The following is a 15,239-nucleotide window of genomic DNA, read 5'->3' as shown; positions in this document are numbered from 1 at the left end:
ACCCGGCCGATGTCTGATGGGGTCAGTGTATCAAGAAATGTTTCATTAATCAATTGTAAACTATCATAGGAGAAAGCTGCTTATTTCTCCATTTATGAGCCTTCTCTCCCCGTCCCCCTGAACAAAACTGAATACAGGATCAGGATACAGCTGCGTTCTATAGTCTCTAGAGATGGGAAGACTTGGGTAGAAAAACATTCGTGCTGCAGCATCCAGCGGATATTTCTCTCTCCCAGAGCTGGAATCACAGCTACACAGTGCAGTGCTGTTGTATAATGCCCCCCATGCTGCTGCTTGATGGGGTTTTTCACCCCTAACGTAAACTGCTCAGTACCGTTTTGTATAATTTCTGTAATATTCCTGCTTTCTAAGTGTTTTACCTCCCCTCAGTGCTGGATTCAGTGTTACACTGGGCATTATTTCTGGATCATGTCCTTTGTTCTGCTGTTTCTAGTGTTTTACCTCACTACAGACCTGGATTGACAACTACTTGGCATTGCTGTACACTTTGTCATTGTGCAGCATATATATATATATATATATATATATATATATATATATATATATATATATATATATATATATATATATATATATATATATATATATATATATATATATATATATATATATATATATATATATATATATATATTCTCTCCCCCCCTTAGTGCTGGATTCCCAGCTACACTGAGTGACCTTTAAATATGCAGCTTTCTACCATTTTCTTACCCCAGTGCTGGATTCACAGCTGCAGTGGCCATTATTGCTCCTGCTGTGGAATGTCCTCCATGCTGCGGCCCCTTAGTAAATATTGACTTCACAGCTACCCTGCTCAGTACTGCTGTGTAATGTCCTCCATGCTGCTTTCTAGTAAGCGATTTACCCCCCCCCCCCCCCCTCTAGTTTTGGATTCACAGCTATACAGATTGACCTTCATTCTGCTGCTCCTAGTAATGTTTTCTCACTCCAGAGCTGTATTCACAGCTACACAGTGCAGGGCTGTTGTATAATCTGCCCCATATGCTGCGGCTTTTTAGTAAATGTTAAGCTCCCCTGCCAGCTGTGGATTCAAAGCTACACTGCTCAGTGCTGCTGTATGATGTCCTTCATTCTGCTGCTTTCTATTAAGTGTTTATCTCACTCCAGAGCAGAGTTCACAGCTACCCTGCTCAGTATGGCTGTATAATGCCACCGCTGTGGTTCCGATTTAGACCTGGTGGTTTTGTTTTTTGTTTTTTCCCTTTGCTCATTAACAAAGTGGAGAGGATTATTTGTGTGTGCACGCACCTGTGACCAGGGGCTGTGGCTTACAGTGCATGCCTCGTGGCCCAGACAAGTAAGTGGGGGGGTTCTGGGGCTTGCACTGCATGGCCCAGGAAAAAGGGGGGGGACTGACTGGCTTGCATGGCGTGTCTCAGAACAAGGTGGGGGGCTGTGGCTTGCACTGCGTATCCCACGTGACCCAGGACAAGGCGGCTGGCCTGTGAGGGGGGAGGGTAATCCCTGTGCAGCGCTCTGGCCTGTGAGGGGGGGGGGGACCCCTGCGTAGCTCTCTGGCCTGTTAGGGGGGATGACGGGACAACGACCCCCTGTACAGCGCTCTGGCCTGTGGGGGGAGGGGGGGGGGAGACGGACGACCCCCTGCGCAGCGCTCTGGCCTGTTAGGGGGGATGACGGGACAACGACCCCCTGTACAGCGCTCTGGCCTGTGGGGGGGAACGGACGACCCCTGCGTAGCGCTCTGGCCTGTGAGGAGGGGGGATCCCCTGTGCAGCGATCTGGCCTGTGGGGGGAATGGACGACCCCCTGCGCAGCGCTCTGGCCTGTGGGGGGGGACGGACGACCCCTGCGCAGCGCTCTGGCCTGTGGGGGGGGGACTGACGACCCCTGCGCAGCGCTCTGGCCTGGGGGGGGGACGGACGACCCCTGCGCAGCGCTCTGGCCTGGGGGGGGGGACGGACGACCCCTGCGCAGCGCTCTGGCCTGTGGGGGGGGGGACCCCTGCGCAGCGCTCTGGCCTGTGGGGGGGGGGGACCCCTGCGCAGCGCTCTGGCCTGTGGGGGGGGGGGACCCCTGCGCAGCGCTCTGGCCTGTGGGGGGGGGGGACCCCTGCGCAGCGCTCTGGCCTGTGGGGGGGGGGGGGACCCCTGCGCAGCGCTCTGGCCTGTTGGGGGTGGGGGGGGGGGAACGGACGACTCCCTGCGCAGCGCTCTGGCCTGTGAGGGGGACTCCTGCATCCGGCGCTGCTTTCAGCACTCTGGCCTGTGAGGGGGGGGGTGGACGGGACGACCCCTGCGCAGCACTCTGGCCTGTGAGGGGGACTCCTGCATCCGGCACTGCTTTCAGCACTCGCTGGAAGCTGTTGCACTTCTCCACCATGTGGTATTACCACAGCCAAAACTTTAAAAGAGCAAGTGCCCTTTAAGTGCAACCCCGCCCCCTTTTCCTTATTGGTCGTTAGGTTTGTCAATCAAAAAGCAGCGACCGCAGACACTTCCTGGATTTTGCTGCCTTAAAACCAATCATCTAATATTCCCGCCCCCACGACTTCTCTCTCCGCGCCCATTACACAAAAGAAACGTCCATCATGGAGAGCGCGTGTCTATTGGTTATTGGATGCGCTCGGTGAGCGGTGATTGGCTGATGGTTCAGTAGGGCTCTAGGTCTCGCTGTACAGTTCGGGTTTGGTTGGCCGGCAGGGGCTGTTTCGGGGTCTGGAGACCCCACCGGGGACCGGCCCGGGGGAGGAGACGAGCGGCGGGAGCGGAGGTGAGAGCGCGGCCCCCGGGGCGGGGAACGGCCGCTGTGCACTGGGGTCAGTGCCAGACGAGGGGGAGATACAGTAAGAGGCACCCCGAATCCTGCAGAGCCCGAGAGGATTGGTGGAGGGGGGATTATTACTGTACAGGTGTGAGGGGGGTGACCGGGGGGATTATTACTGTACAGGTGTGAGGGGGGTGACCGGGGGGATTATTATTACTGTACAGGTGTGAGGGGGGTGACCGGGGGGATTATTACTGTACAGGTGTGAGGGGGGTGACAGGGGGGATTATTATTACTGTACAGGTGTGAGGGGGGTGACCGGGGGGGATTATTATTACTGTACAGGTGTGAGGGGGTGACCGGGGGGATTATTACTGTACAGGTGTGAGGGGGGTGACCGGGGGGGATTATTATTACTGTACAGGTGTGAGGGGGTGACCGGGGGGATTATTACTGTACAGGTGTGAGGGGGGTGACCGGGGGGATTATTACTGTACAGGTGTGAGGGGGGTGACCGGGGGGATTATTACTGTACAGGTGTGAGGGGGGTGACCGGGGGGGATTATTACTGTACAGGTGTGAGGGGGGTGACCGGGGGGGATTATTACTGTACAGGTGTGAGGGGGTGACCGGGGGGGATTATTATTACTGTACAGGTGTGAGGGGGGTGACCGGGGGGGGATTATTATTACTGTACAGGTGTGAGGGGGGTGACCGGGGGGGGATTATTATTACTGTACAGGTGTGAGGGGGGGTGACCGGGGGATTATTACTGTACAGGTGTGAGGGGGTGACCGGGGGATTATTACTGTACAGGTGTGAGGGGGGTGACCAGGGGGATTATTATTACTGTACAGGTGTGAGGGGAGTGACCGGGAGGATTACTGTACAGGTGTGAGGGGGTGACCGGGGGATTATTACTGTACAGGTGTGAGGGGGGTGACCGGGGGGATTATTACTGTACAGGTGTGAGGGGGGTGACCGGGGGATTATTACTGTACAGGTGTGAGGGGGGTGACCGGGGGATTACTGTACAGGTGTGAGGGGGGTGACCGGGGGATTATTACTGTACAGGTGTGAGGGGGGTGACCGGGGGGATTATTACTGTACAGGTGTGAGGAGGGTGACCGGGAGGATTATTACTGTACAGGTGTGAGGGGGGTGACCGGGGGGATTATTATTACTGTACAGGTGTGAGGGGGTGACCGGGGGGATTATTACTGTACAGGTGTGAGGGGGGTGACCGGGGGGATTATTACTGTACAGGTGTGAGGAGGGTGACCGGGAGGATTATTACTGTACAGGTGTGAGGGGGTGACCGGGGGGATTATTATTACTGTACAGGTGTGAGGGGGGTGACCGGGGGGGGATTATTATTACTGTACAGGTGTGAGGGGGGTGACCGGGGGATTACTGTACAGGTGTGAGGGAGGTGACCGGGGGGATTATTACTGTACAGGTGTGAGGGGATGACCGGGGGGATTACTGTACAGGTGTGAGGGGGGTGACCGGGGGGATTATTACTGTACAGGTGTGAGGGGGGTGACCGGGGGGGATTATTATTACTGTACAGGTGTGAGGGGATGACCGGGGGGATTATTACTGTACAGGTGTGAGGGGGGTGACCGGGGGATTATTACTGTACAGGTGTGAGGGGGTGACCGGGAGGATTATTACTGTACAGGTGTGAGGGGGTGACCGGGGGGATTATTATTACTGTACAGGTGTGAGGGGATGACCGGGGGATTATTACTGTACAGGTGTGAGGGGGGTGACCGGGGGGATTATTACTGTACAGGTGTGAGGGGGGAGACCGGGGGGATTATTACTGTACAGGTGTGAGGGGGGTGACCGGGGGGGATTATTACTGTATAGGTGTGAGGGGGGTGACCGGGAGGATTATTACTGTACAGGTGTGGGGGGGTGACCGGGGGGGATTATTATTACTGTACAGGTGTGAGGGGATGACCGGGGGGATTATTATTACTGTACAGGTGTGAGGGGGGTGACCGGGGGGATTATTACTGTACAGGTGTGAGGGGGGTGACCGGGAGGATTATTACTGTACAGGTGTGAGGGGGTGACCGGGGGGGGGGATTATTATTACTGTACAGGTGTGAGGGGATGACCGGGGGGATTATTATTACTGTACAGGTTTGAGGGGGGTGACCGGGGGGATTATTACTGTACAGGTGTGAGGGGGGTGACCGGGGGGATTATTACTGTACAGGTGTGAGGGGGGTGACCGGGGGGATTATTACTGTACAGGTGTGAGGGGGTGACCGGGGGGGATTATTACTGTATAGGTGTGAGGGGGGTGACCGGGAGGATTATTACTGTACAGGTGTGAGGGGGTGACCGGGGGGGATTATTATTACTGTACAGGTGAGGGGGTGACCGGGGGGGATTATTATTACTGTACAGGTGTGAGGGGGTGACGGGGGGGGATTATTATTACTGTACAGGTGAGGGGGGTGACCGGGGGGATTATTATTACTGTACAGGTGTGAGGGGGTGACCGGGGGGGGGATTATTACTGTACAGGTGTGAGGGGGGTGACCGGGGGGATTATTACTGTACAGGTGTGAGGGGGGTAACCGGGGGGGATTATTATTACTGTACAGGTGTGAGGGGGTGACCGGGGGGGATTATTACTGTACAGGTGTGAGGGGGGTGACCGGGGGGATTATTACTGTACAGGTGTGAGGGGGGTAACCGGGGGGGATTATTACTGTATAGGTGTGAGGGGGGTGACCGGGAGGATTATTACTGTACAGGTGTGAGGGGGGTGACCGGGGGGATTATTACTGTACAGGTGTGAGGGGGTGACCGGGGGGATTACTGTGCAGGTGTGAGGGGGTGACCGGGGGGATTATTACTGTACAGGTGTGAGGGGGGTGACCGGGGGGGATTATTACTGTACAGGTGTGAGGAGGGTGACCGGGAGGATTATTACTGTACAGGTGTGAGGGGGTGACCGGGGGGATTATTATTACTGTACAGGTGTGAGGGGATGACCGGGGGGATTTACTGTACAGGTGTGAGGGGGGTGACCGGGGGATTATTACTGTACAGGTGTGAGGGGGGTGACCGGGGGGATTACTGTACAGGTGTGAGGGGGTGACCGGGGGGATTATTACTGTACAGGTGTGAGGGGGTGACCGGGGGGATTATTACTGTACAGGTGTGAGGGGGTGACCGGGGGGATTATTACTGTACAGGTGTGAGGGGGTGACCGGGGGGATTATTACTGTACAGGTGTGAGGGGGTGACCGGGGGGATTATTACTGTACAGGTGTGAGGGGGTGACCGGGGGGGATTATTATTACTGTACAGGTGTGAGGGGGGTGACCGGGGGGATTACTGTACAGGTGTGAGGGAGGTGACCGGGGGGATTATTACTGTACAGGTGTGAGGGGATGACCGGGGGGATTACTGTACAGGTGTGAGGGGGGTGACCGGGGGGATTATTACTGTACAGGTGTGAGGGGGGTGACCGGGGGGGATTATTATTACTGTACAGGTGTGAGGGGATGACCGGGGGGATTATTACTGTACAGGTGTGAGGGGGGTGACCGGGGGATTATTACTGTACAGGTGTGAGGGGGTGACCGGGAGGATTATTACTGTACAGGTGTGAGGGGGTGACCGGGGGGATTATTATTACTGTACAGGTGTGAGGGGATGACCGGGGGGATTATTACTGTACAGGTGTGAGGGGGGTGACCGGGGGGATTATTACTGTACAGGTGTGAGGGGGGAGACCGGGGGGATTATTACTGTACAGGTGTGAGGGGGTGACCGGGGGGGATTATTACTGTATAGGTGTGAGGGGGGTGACCGGGAGGATTATTACTGTACAGGTGTGGGGGGGTGACCGGGGGGGATTATTATTACTGTACAGGTGTGAGGGGATGACCGGGGGGATTATTATTACTGTACAGGTGTGAGGGGGGTGACCGGGGGGATTATTACTGTACAGGTGTGAGGGGGGTGACCGGGAGGATTATTACTGTACAGGTGTGAGGGGGTGACCGGGGGGGGGATTATTATTACTGTACAGGTGTGAGGGGATGACCGGGGGGATTATTATTACTGTACAGGTTTGAGGGGGGTGACCGGGGGGATTATTACTGTACAGGTGTGAGGGGGGTGACCGGGGGGATTATTACTGTACAGGTGTGAGGGGGGTGACCGGGGGGATTATTACTGTACAGGTGTGAGGGGGTGACCGGGGGGGATTATTACTGTATAGGTGTGAGGGGGGTGACCGGGAGGATTATTACTGTACAGGTGTGAGGGGGTGACCGGGGGGGATTATTATTACTGTACAGGTGTGAGGGGGTGACCGGGGGGGGATTATTATTACTGTACAGGTGAGGGGGTGACCGGGGGGATTATTATTACTGTACAGGTGTGAGGGGGTGACCGGGGGGGGGATTATTACTGTACAGGTGTGAGGGGGGTGACCGGGGGGATTATTACTGTACAGGTGTGAGGGGGGTAACCGGGGGGGATTATTATTACTGTACAGGTGTGAGGGGGTGACCGGGGGGGATTATTACTGTACAGGTGTGAGGGGGTGACCGGGAGGATTATTACTGTACAGGTGTGAGGGGGTGACCGGGGGGGATTATTATTACTGTACAGGTGAGGGGGTGACCGGGGGGGATTATTATTACTGTACAGGTGTGAGGGGGTGACCGGGGGGGATTATTACTGTACAGGTGTGAGGGGGGTGACCGGGGGGATTATTACTGTACAGGTGTGAGGGGGGTAACCGGGGGGGATTATTACTGTATAGGTGTGAGGGGGGTGACCGGGAGGATTATTACTGTACGTGTGAGGGGGGTGACCGGGAGGATTATTACTGTACAGGTGAGGAAGGTGACCGGGAGGATTATTACTGTACAGGTGTGAGGGGGTGACCGGGGGGGGGATTATTATTACTGTACAGGTGTGAGGGGATGACCGGGGGGATTATTATTACTGTACAGGTGTGAGGGGGGTGACCGGGGGGATTATTACTGTACAGGTGTGAGGGGGGTGACCGGGGGGATTATTACTGTACAGGTGTGAGGGGGTGACCGGGGGGGATTATTACTGTATAGGTGTGAGGGGGGTGACCGGGAGGATTATTACTGTACAGGTGTGAGGGGGGTGACCGGGAGGATTATTACTGTACAGGTGTGAGGGGGTGACCGGGGGGATTATTACTGTACAGGTGTGAGGGGGGTGACTGGGGGGATTATTACTGTACAGGTGTGAGGGGGATTATTACTGTACAGGTGTGAGGGGGTGACCGGGGGAGATTATTATTACTGTACAGGTGTGAGGGGGTGACCGGGGGGGATTATTATTACTGTACAGGTGTGAGGGGGTGACCGGGGGGGATTATTATTACTGTGCAGGTGAGGGGGTGACCGGGGGGGATTATTATTACTGTACAGGAGTGAGGGGGGTGACCGGGGGGATTATTACTGTACAGGTGTGAGGGGGGTGACCGGGGGGGATTATTATTACTGTACAGGTGTGAGGGGGGTGACCGGGAGGATTATTACTGTACAGGTGTGAGGGGGGTGACCGGGAGGATTATTACTGTACAGGTGTGAGGGGGTGACCGGGGGGGGATTATTATTACTGTACAGGTGAGGGGGTGACCGGGGGGGATTATTACTGTACAGGTGTGAGGGAGGTGACCGGGGGGATTATTACTGTACAGGTGTGAGGGGGGTGACCGGGGGGGATTATTACTGTACAGGTGTGAGGGGGCTGACCGGGGGGATTATTACTGTACAGGTGTGAGGGGGGTAACCGGGGGGGATTATTATTACTATATAGGTGTGAGGGGGGTGACCGGGAGGATTATTACTGTACAGGTGAGGGGGGTGACAGGGAGGATTATTACTGTACAGGATTATTACTGTACAGGTGTGAGGGGGGTGACCGGGGGGGATTATTACTGTACAGGTGTGAGGGGGGTGACCGGGAGGATTATTACTGTACAGGTGTGAGGGGGGTGACAGGGGGGATTATTACTGTACAGGTGTGAGGGGGGTGACCGGGAGGATTATTACTGTACAGGTGTGAGGGGGGTGACGGGGGATTATTACTGTACAGGTGTGAGGGGGGTGACCGGGAGGATTATTACTGTACAGGTGTGAGGGAGGTGACCGGGAGGATTATTACTGTACAGGTGTGAGGGGGTGACCGGGAGGATTATTACTGTACAGGTGTAAGGGGGGTGACTGGGGGGATTATTATTACTGATACAGGTGTGAGGGGGATTATTACTGTTCAGGTGTGAGGGGGTGACCGGGGGATTATTATTACTGTACAGGTGTGAGGGGGATTATTACTGTACAGGTGTGAGGGGGGTGACTGGGGGATTATTACTGTACAGGTGTGAGGGGGGGGAATTATTACTGTACAGGTGTGAGGGGGGTTATTACTGTACAGGTGTGGGGGGGGTGACGGGGGATTATTACTGTACAGGTGTGAGTGGGTGATCGGGGGGATTATTACTGTACAGGTGTGAGGGGGTGACCGGGGGGATTATTATTACTGTACAGGTGTGAGGGGTGACGGGGGATTATTATTACTGTACAGGTGTGGGGGGGTGACCGGGGGGATTATTATTACTGTACAGGTGAGGAGGTGACGGGGGATTATTACTGTACAGGTGTGAGTGGGTGACCGGGGGGATTATTACGATACAGGTGTGAGGAGGTGACGGGGATTATTACTGTACAGGTGTGAGGGGGGGGTGACCGGGGGGATTATTTTTACTGTACAGGTGTGAGGGGGTGACCGGGGGGATTATTATTACTGTACAGGTGTGAGGGGGATTATTACTGTACAGGTGTGAGGGGGGTGACTGGGGGGGATTATTATTACTGTACAGGTGTGAGGGGGTGACCGGGGGGATTATTACTGTACACGTGTGAGGGGGTGACCGGGGGGATTATTACTGTACAGGTGTGAGGGGTGACCGGGGATTATTACTGTACAGGTGTGAGGGATGACTGGGGGATTATTACTGTACAGGTGAGGGGGTGACCGGGGGGATTATTACTGTACAGGTGAGGGGGTGACCGGGGATTATTACTGTACAGGTTTAAGGAGGTGACCGGGAGATTATTACTGTACAGATGTGAGGGGGGTGACCGGGGGGGATTATTACTGTACAGGTGTGAGGAGGTGACCGGGGGATTATTACTGTTCAGGTGTGAGGGGGTGACCGGGGGATTATTATTACTGTACAGGTGTGAGGGGGATTATTACTGTACAGGTGTGAGGGGGGTGACTGGGGGATTATTACTGTACAGGTGTGAGGGGGGGAATTATTACTGTACAGTGTGAGGGGGGTTATTACTGTACAGGTGTGGGGGGGTGACGGGGGATTATTACTGTACAGGTGTGAGTGGGTGATCGGGGGATTATTACTGTACAGGTGTGAGGGCGGTGACCGGGGGGATTATTATTACTGTACAGGTGTGAGGGGGGTGACGGGGGATTATTATTACTGTACAGGTGTGGGGGGTGACCGGGGGGATTATTATTACTGTACAGGTGAGGAGGTGACGGGGGATTATTACTGTACAGGTGTGAGTGGGTGACCGGGGGGATTATTACGATACAGGTGTGAGGAGGTGACGGGGATTATTACTGTACAGGTGTGAGGGGGGGTGACCGGGGGGATTATTTTTACTGTACAGGTGTGAGGGGGTGACCGGGGGATTATTATTACTGTACAGGTGTGAGGGGGGATTATTACTGTACAGGTGTGAGGGGGTGACCAGGGGGATTATTATTACTGTACAGGTGTGAGGGGGTGACCGGGGGATTATTACTGTACAGGTGTGAGGGGGGTGACTGGGGGGGATTATTATTACTGTACAGGTGTGAGGGGGTGACCGGGGGATTATTACTGTACACGTGTGAGGGGGTGACCGGGGGGATTATTACTGTACAGGTGTGAGGGGGTGACCGGGGGATTATTACTGTACAGGTGTGAGGGGATGACTGGGGGATTATTACTGTGCAGGTGAGGGGGTGACCGGGGGGATTATTACTGTACAGGTGTGAGGGGGGTGACCGGGGGATTATTACTGTACAGGTTTAAGGAGGTGACCGGGAGATTATTACTGTACAGATGTGAGGGGGGTGACCGGGGGGGATTATTACTGTACAGGTGTGAGGAGGTGACCGGGGGATTATTACTGTACAGGTGTGAGGGGGGTGACCGGTGGATTAATTATTACGGTACAGGTTTAAGGAGGTGACCAGGGGATTTTTACTGTACAGATGTGAGGGGGGTGACCGGGGGGATTATTACTGTACAGGTGTGAGGAGGTGACCGGGGGATTATTACTGTACAGGTGTGAGGAGGTGACCGGGGGATTATTACTGTACAGGTGTGAGGAGGTGACCGGGGGATTATTACTGTACAGCTGTGAGGAGGTGACCGGGGGGGATTTTTACTGTACAGGTGTGAGGAGGTGACCGGGGGATTATTACTGTAAAGGTGTGAGGAGGTGACCGGGGGATTATTACTGTACAGATGTGAGGGGCTGACTGGGGAATTATTACTGTACAGGTGTGAGGGGGGTGACCCGGGGGGGATTATTACTGTACAGGTGTGAGGAGGTGACCGGGGGGATTATTACTGTACAGGTGTGAGGAGGTGACCGGGGGATTATTACTGTACAGGTGTGAGGAGGTGACCAGGGGATTATTACTGTACAGCTGTGAGGAGGTGACCGGGGGGATTTTTACTGTACAGGTGTGAGGAGGTGACCGGGGGATTATTACTGTACAGGTGTGAGGAGGTGACCGGGGATTATTACTGTACAGATGTGAGGGGCTGACTGGGGGGATTATTACTGTACAGGTGTGAGGAGGTGACCGGGGGATTATTACTGTACAGGTGTGAGGAGGTGACCGGGGGATTATTACTGTACAGATGTGAGGGGCTGACTGGGGGGATTATTATTACTGTACAGGTGTGAGGGGGGTGACCTGGGGGGGATTATTACTGTACAGGTGTGATGGGGTATTCTTCTGTACAGTGTGATTGGCGTTGGGTGTAATGACCATTATTGTACAGGTGTGATGGGCGGTGTCGGGTGTAATGACCATTATTGTACAGGTGTGATGGGCGGTGTCGGGTGTAATGACCATTATTGTACAGGTGTGATGGGCGGTGTCGGGTGTAATGACCATTATTGTACAGGTGTGATGGGGGGCGTCGGATGTAATGACCATTATTGTACTGGTGTGATGGGGGGCGTCGGGTGTAATGACCATTATTGTACAGGTGTGATGGGTGGCGTCGGGTGTAATGACCATTATTGTACAGGTGTGATGGGCGTCGTCGGGTGTAATGACCATTATTGTACAGGTGGGTGGGCGTCGTCGGGTGTGATGGACCATTATTGTACAGGTGTGATGGGTGGCGTCGGGTGTAATGACCATTATTGTACAGGTGTGATGGGCGTCGCGGGGGGATTATTATTACTGTACAGGTGTGAGGGGGTGACGGGGGATTATTATTACTGTACAGGTGTGGGGGGGTGACCGGGGGGATTATTATTACTGTACAGGTGAGGAGGTGACGGGGATTATTACTGTACAGGTGTGAGTGGGTGACCGGGGGATTATTACGATACAGGTGTGAGGAGGTGACGGGGATTATTACTGTACAGGTGTGAGGGGGGGTGACCGGGGGGATTATTTTTACTGTACAGGTGTGAGGGGGTGACCGGGGGATTATTATTACTGTACAGGTGTGAGGGGGGATTATTACTGTACAGGTGTGAGGGGGTGACCAGGGGGATTATTATTACTGTACAGGTGTGAGGGGGTGACCGGGGGGATTATTACTGTACAGGTGTGAGGGGGGTGACTGGGGGGGATTATTATTACTGTACAGGTGTGAGGGGGTGACCGGGGGGATTATTACTGTACACGTGTGAGGGGGTGACCGGGGGGATTATTACTGTACAGGTGTGAGGGGGTGACCGGGGGATTATTACTGTACAGGTGTGAGGGGATGACTGGGGGATTATTACTGTACAGGTGAGGGGGTGACCGGGGGGATTATTACTGTACAGGTGTGAGGGGGGTGACCGGGGGATTATTACTGTACAGGTTTAAGGAGGTGACCGGGAGATTATTACTGTACAGATGTGAGGGGGGTGACCGCGGGGGATTATTACTGTACAGGTGTGAGGAGGTGACCGGGGGATTATTACTGTACAGGTGTGAGGGGGGTGACCGGTGGATTATTATTACGGTACAGGTTTAAGGAGGTGACCGGGGGATTTTTACTGTACAGATGTGAGGGGGGTGACCGGGGGGGATTATTACTGTACAGGTGTGAGGAGGTGACCGGGGGATTATTACTGTACAGGTGTGAGGAGGTGACCAGGGGATTATTACTGTACAGCTGTGAGGAGGTGACCGGGGGGGATTTTTACTGTACAGGTGTGAGGAGGTGACCGGGGGATTATTACTGTAAAGGTGTGAGGAGGTGACCGGGGGATTATTACTGTACAGATGTGAGGGGCTGACTGGGGGAATTATTACTGTACAGGTGTGAGGGGGGTGACCGGGGGGGATTATTACTGTACAGGTGTGAGGAGGTGACCGGGGGGGATTATTACTGTACAGGTGTGAGGAGGTGACCGGGGGATTATTACTGTACAGGTGTGAGGAGGTGACCAGGGGATTATTACTGTACAGCTGTGAGGAGGTGACCGGGGGGATTTTTACTGTACAGGTGTGAGGAGGTGACCGGGGGATTATTACTGTACAGGTGTGAGGAGGTGACCGGGGGATTATTACTGTACAGATGTGAGGGGCTGACTGGGGGGATTATTACTGTACAGATGTGAGGAGGTGACCGGGGGATTATTACTGTACAGGTGTGAGGAGGTGACCGGGGGATTATTACTGTACAGATGTGAGGGGCTGACTGGGGGGATTATTATTACTGTACAGGTGTGAGGGGGGTGACCTGGGGGGGATTATTACTGTACAGGTGTGATGGGGGTATTCTTCTGTACAGGTGTGATTGGCGTTGGGTGTAATGACCATTATTGTACAGGTGTGATGGGCGGTGTCGGGTGTAATGACCATTATTGTACAGGTGTGATGGGGGGCGTCGGGTGTAATGACCATTATTGTACAGGTGTGATGGGGGGCGTCGGATGTAATGACCATTATTGTACTGGTGTGATGGGGGGCGTCGGGTGTAATGACCATTATTGTACAGGTGTGATGGGTGGCGTCGGGTGTAATGACCATTATTGTACAGGTGTGATGGGCGTCGTCGGGTGTAATGACCATTATTGTACAGGTGTGGTGGGCGTCGTCGGGTGTGATGACCATTATTGTACAGGTGTGATGGGTGGCGTCGGGTGTAATGACCATTATTGTACAGGTGTGATGGGCGGCGTCGGGTGTGATGACCACACCCGACGCCACCCATCACACCTGTACAATAATGGACATTGACCTTTTTATTCAGCGCTAACGTCCAGAGTTACCTAGGGGGCGGGTCTCACAGGGTAATATTGTGGAGCAGCTGAGACACGCCCCCGAGGAACCCAGTAAGCTCCGCCTGTCTGTAAAATTGTTGCTAAATAAAAAGGCTCATATCTCTGTGTTCGTACCGCTGATTTTACTAAAACAAAAACTGGCATTACCAGAGGAGCAGCTGGAATAAAATAAGTCAGGTGACATTTTCACCTAGTGACGGGTCTTTTTTATATATATATATAATCAGACTTTGCACATAGGGACTAAAAATATATGTTCCGACTATCTTGTGACAGTTTACCTTCCTTCTGTCTCAGTATTGGCTGCTTGTTGCGGGGACACGCGACATGCACAATGCCTGCAGGCGCTATCAGGTGGGGTGGTATTTGGGCGGGGGGCACGGGGTCTTTTATACATCATTGTAAATAATCCGGTAACGTTTTACATATCGGGACGATCGCAGCGATACCTCCCTGCTGTAAACTGAGTAAAACGCTAGAGCTTGTAAAGCTGCAGATAAAACCCCCGAAAACCTGCGTGCTGAGCCGTGTGTATCAGTCTCGCTGGATCGATACCGTGCGCTGAAAGTCCAGGACGTCACATAGGACATAACAATCCGATCATCCACAAATCTTGTAGAGTTCCCGGGACGTTGGCAGCAGCGGTCGCCGCCGGGCCCCTTTGTTTGCTGATATTTTGGTTCTTTCCTCTTAGTGCTCAGGAGGATGAGGGATGAGAAGACTTGTCTGCTACGAGAAGCCGGAGGAGACGGAGAGGAGGACGGCGAAGCCGGAGTGAGACCGTGACACGTCCAAGCCTAGAGGTGAGGACGTCACTGTGCAACGTGCGGCCGAGGAGAGAGGAACACTAAGGCTATGTGCGCACTGAGCGTTTTTTGCGGCATTTTCTGATGGATTTTTGTGCGTTTT

General features: G+C 54.0%; 1 protein-coding gene across 1 annotated transcript in view; it reads left to right on the top strand.

The window, feature by feature from the left end:
* The first annotated feature begins 2,672 nt into the window (after nt 1–2,672).
* The window catches only part of USF3 (upstream transcription factor family member 3), a 38,716-nt gene continuing 26,149 nt past the window's right edge, over nt 2,673–15,239 (top strand). Inside the window, exons 1-2 of the mRNA XM_075334878.1 lie at nt 2,673–2,772; nt 15,025–15,133. The gene's annotated coding sequence lies outside the window, so the exon portion shown is untranslated. The remainder of the gene's footprint in view (nt 2,773–15,024; nt 15,134–15,239) is intronic.

This window comes from Anomaloglossus baeobatrachus, chromosome 2, assembly GCF_048569485.1.
Source record: "Anomaloglossus baeobatrachus isolate aAnoBae1 chromosome 2, aAnoBae1.hap1, whole genome shotgun sequence".
Lineage (NCBI taxonomy): Eukaryota > Metazoa > Chordata > Amphibia > Anura > Aromobatidae > Anomaloglossus > Anomaloglossus baeobatrachus.
Note: the sequence above shows the minus strand (reverse complement) of the source record. Positions and strands in the feature narration are given on the sequence as shown.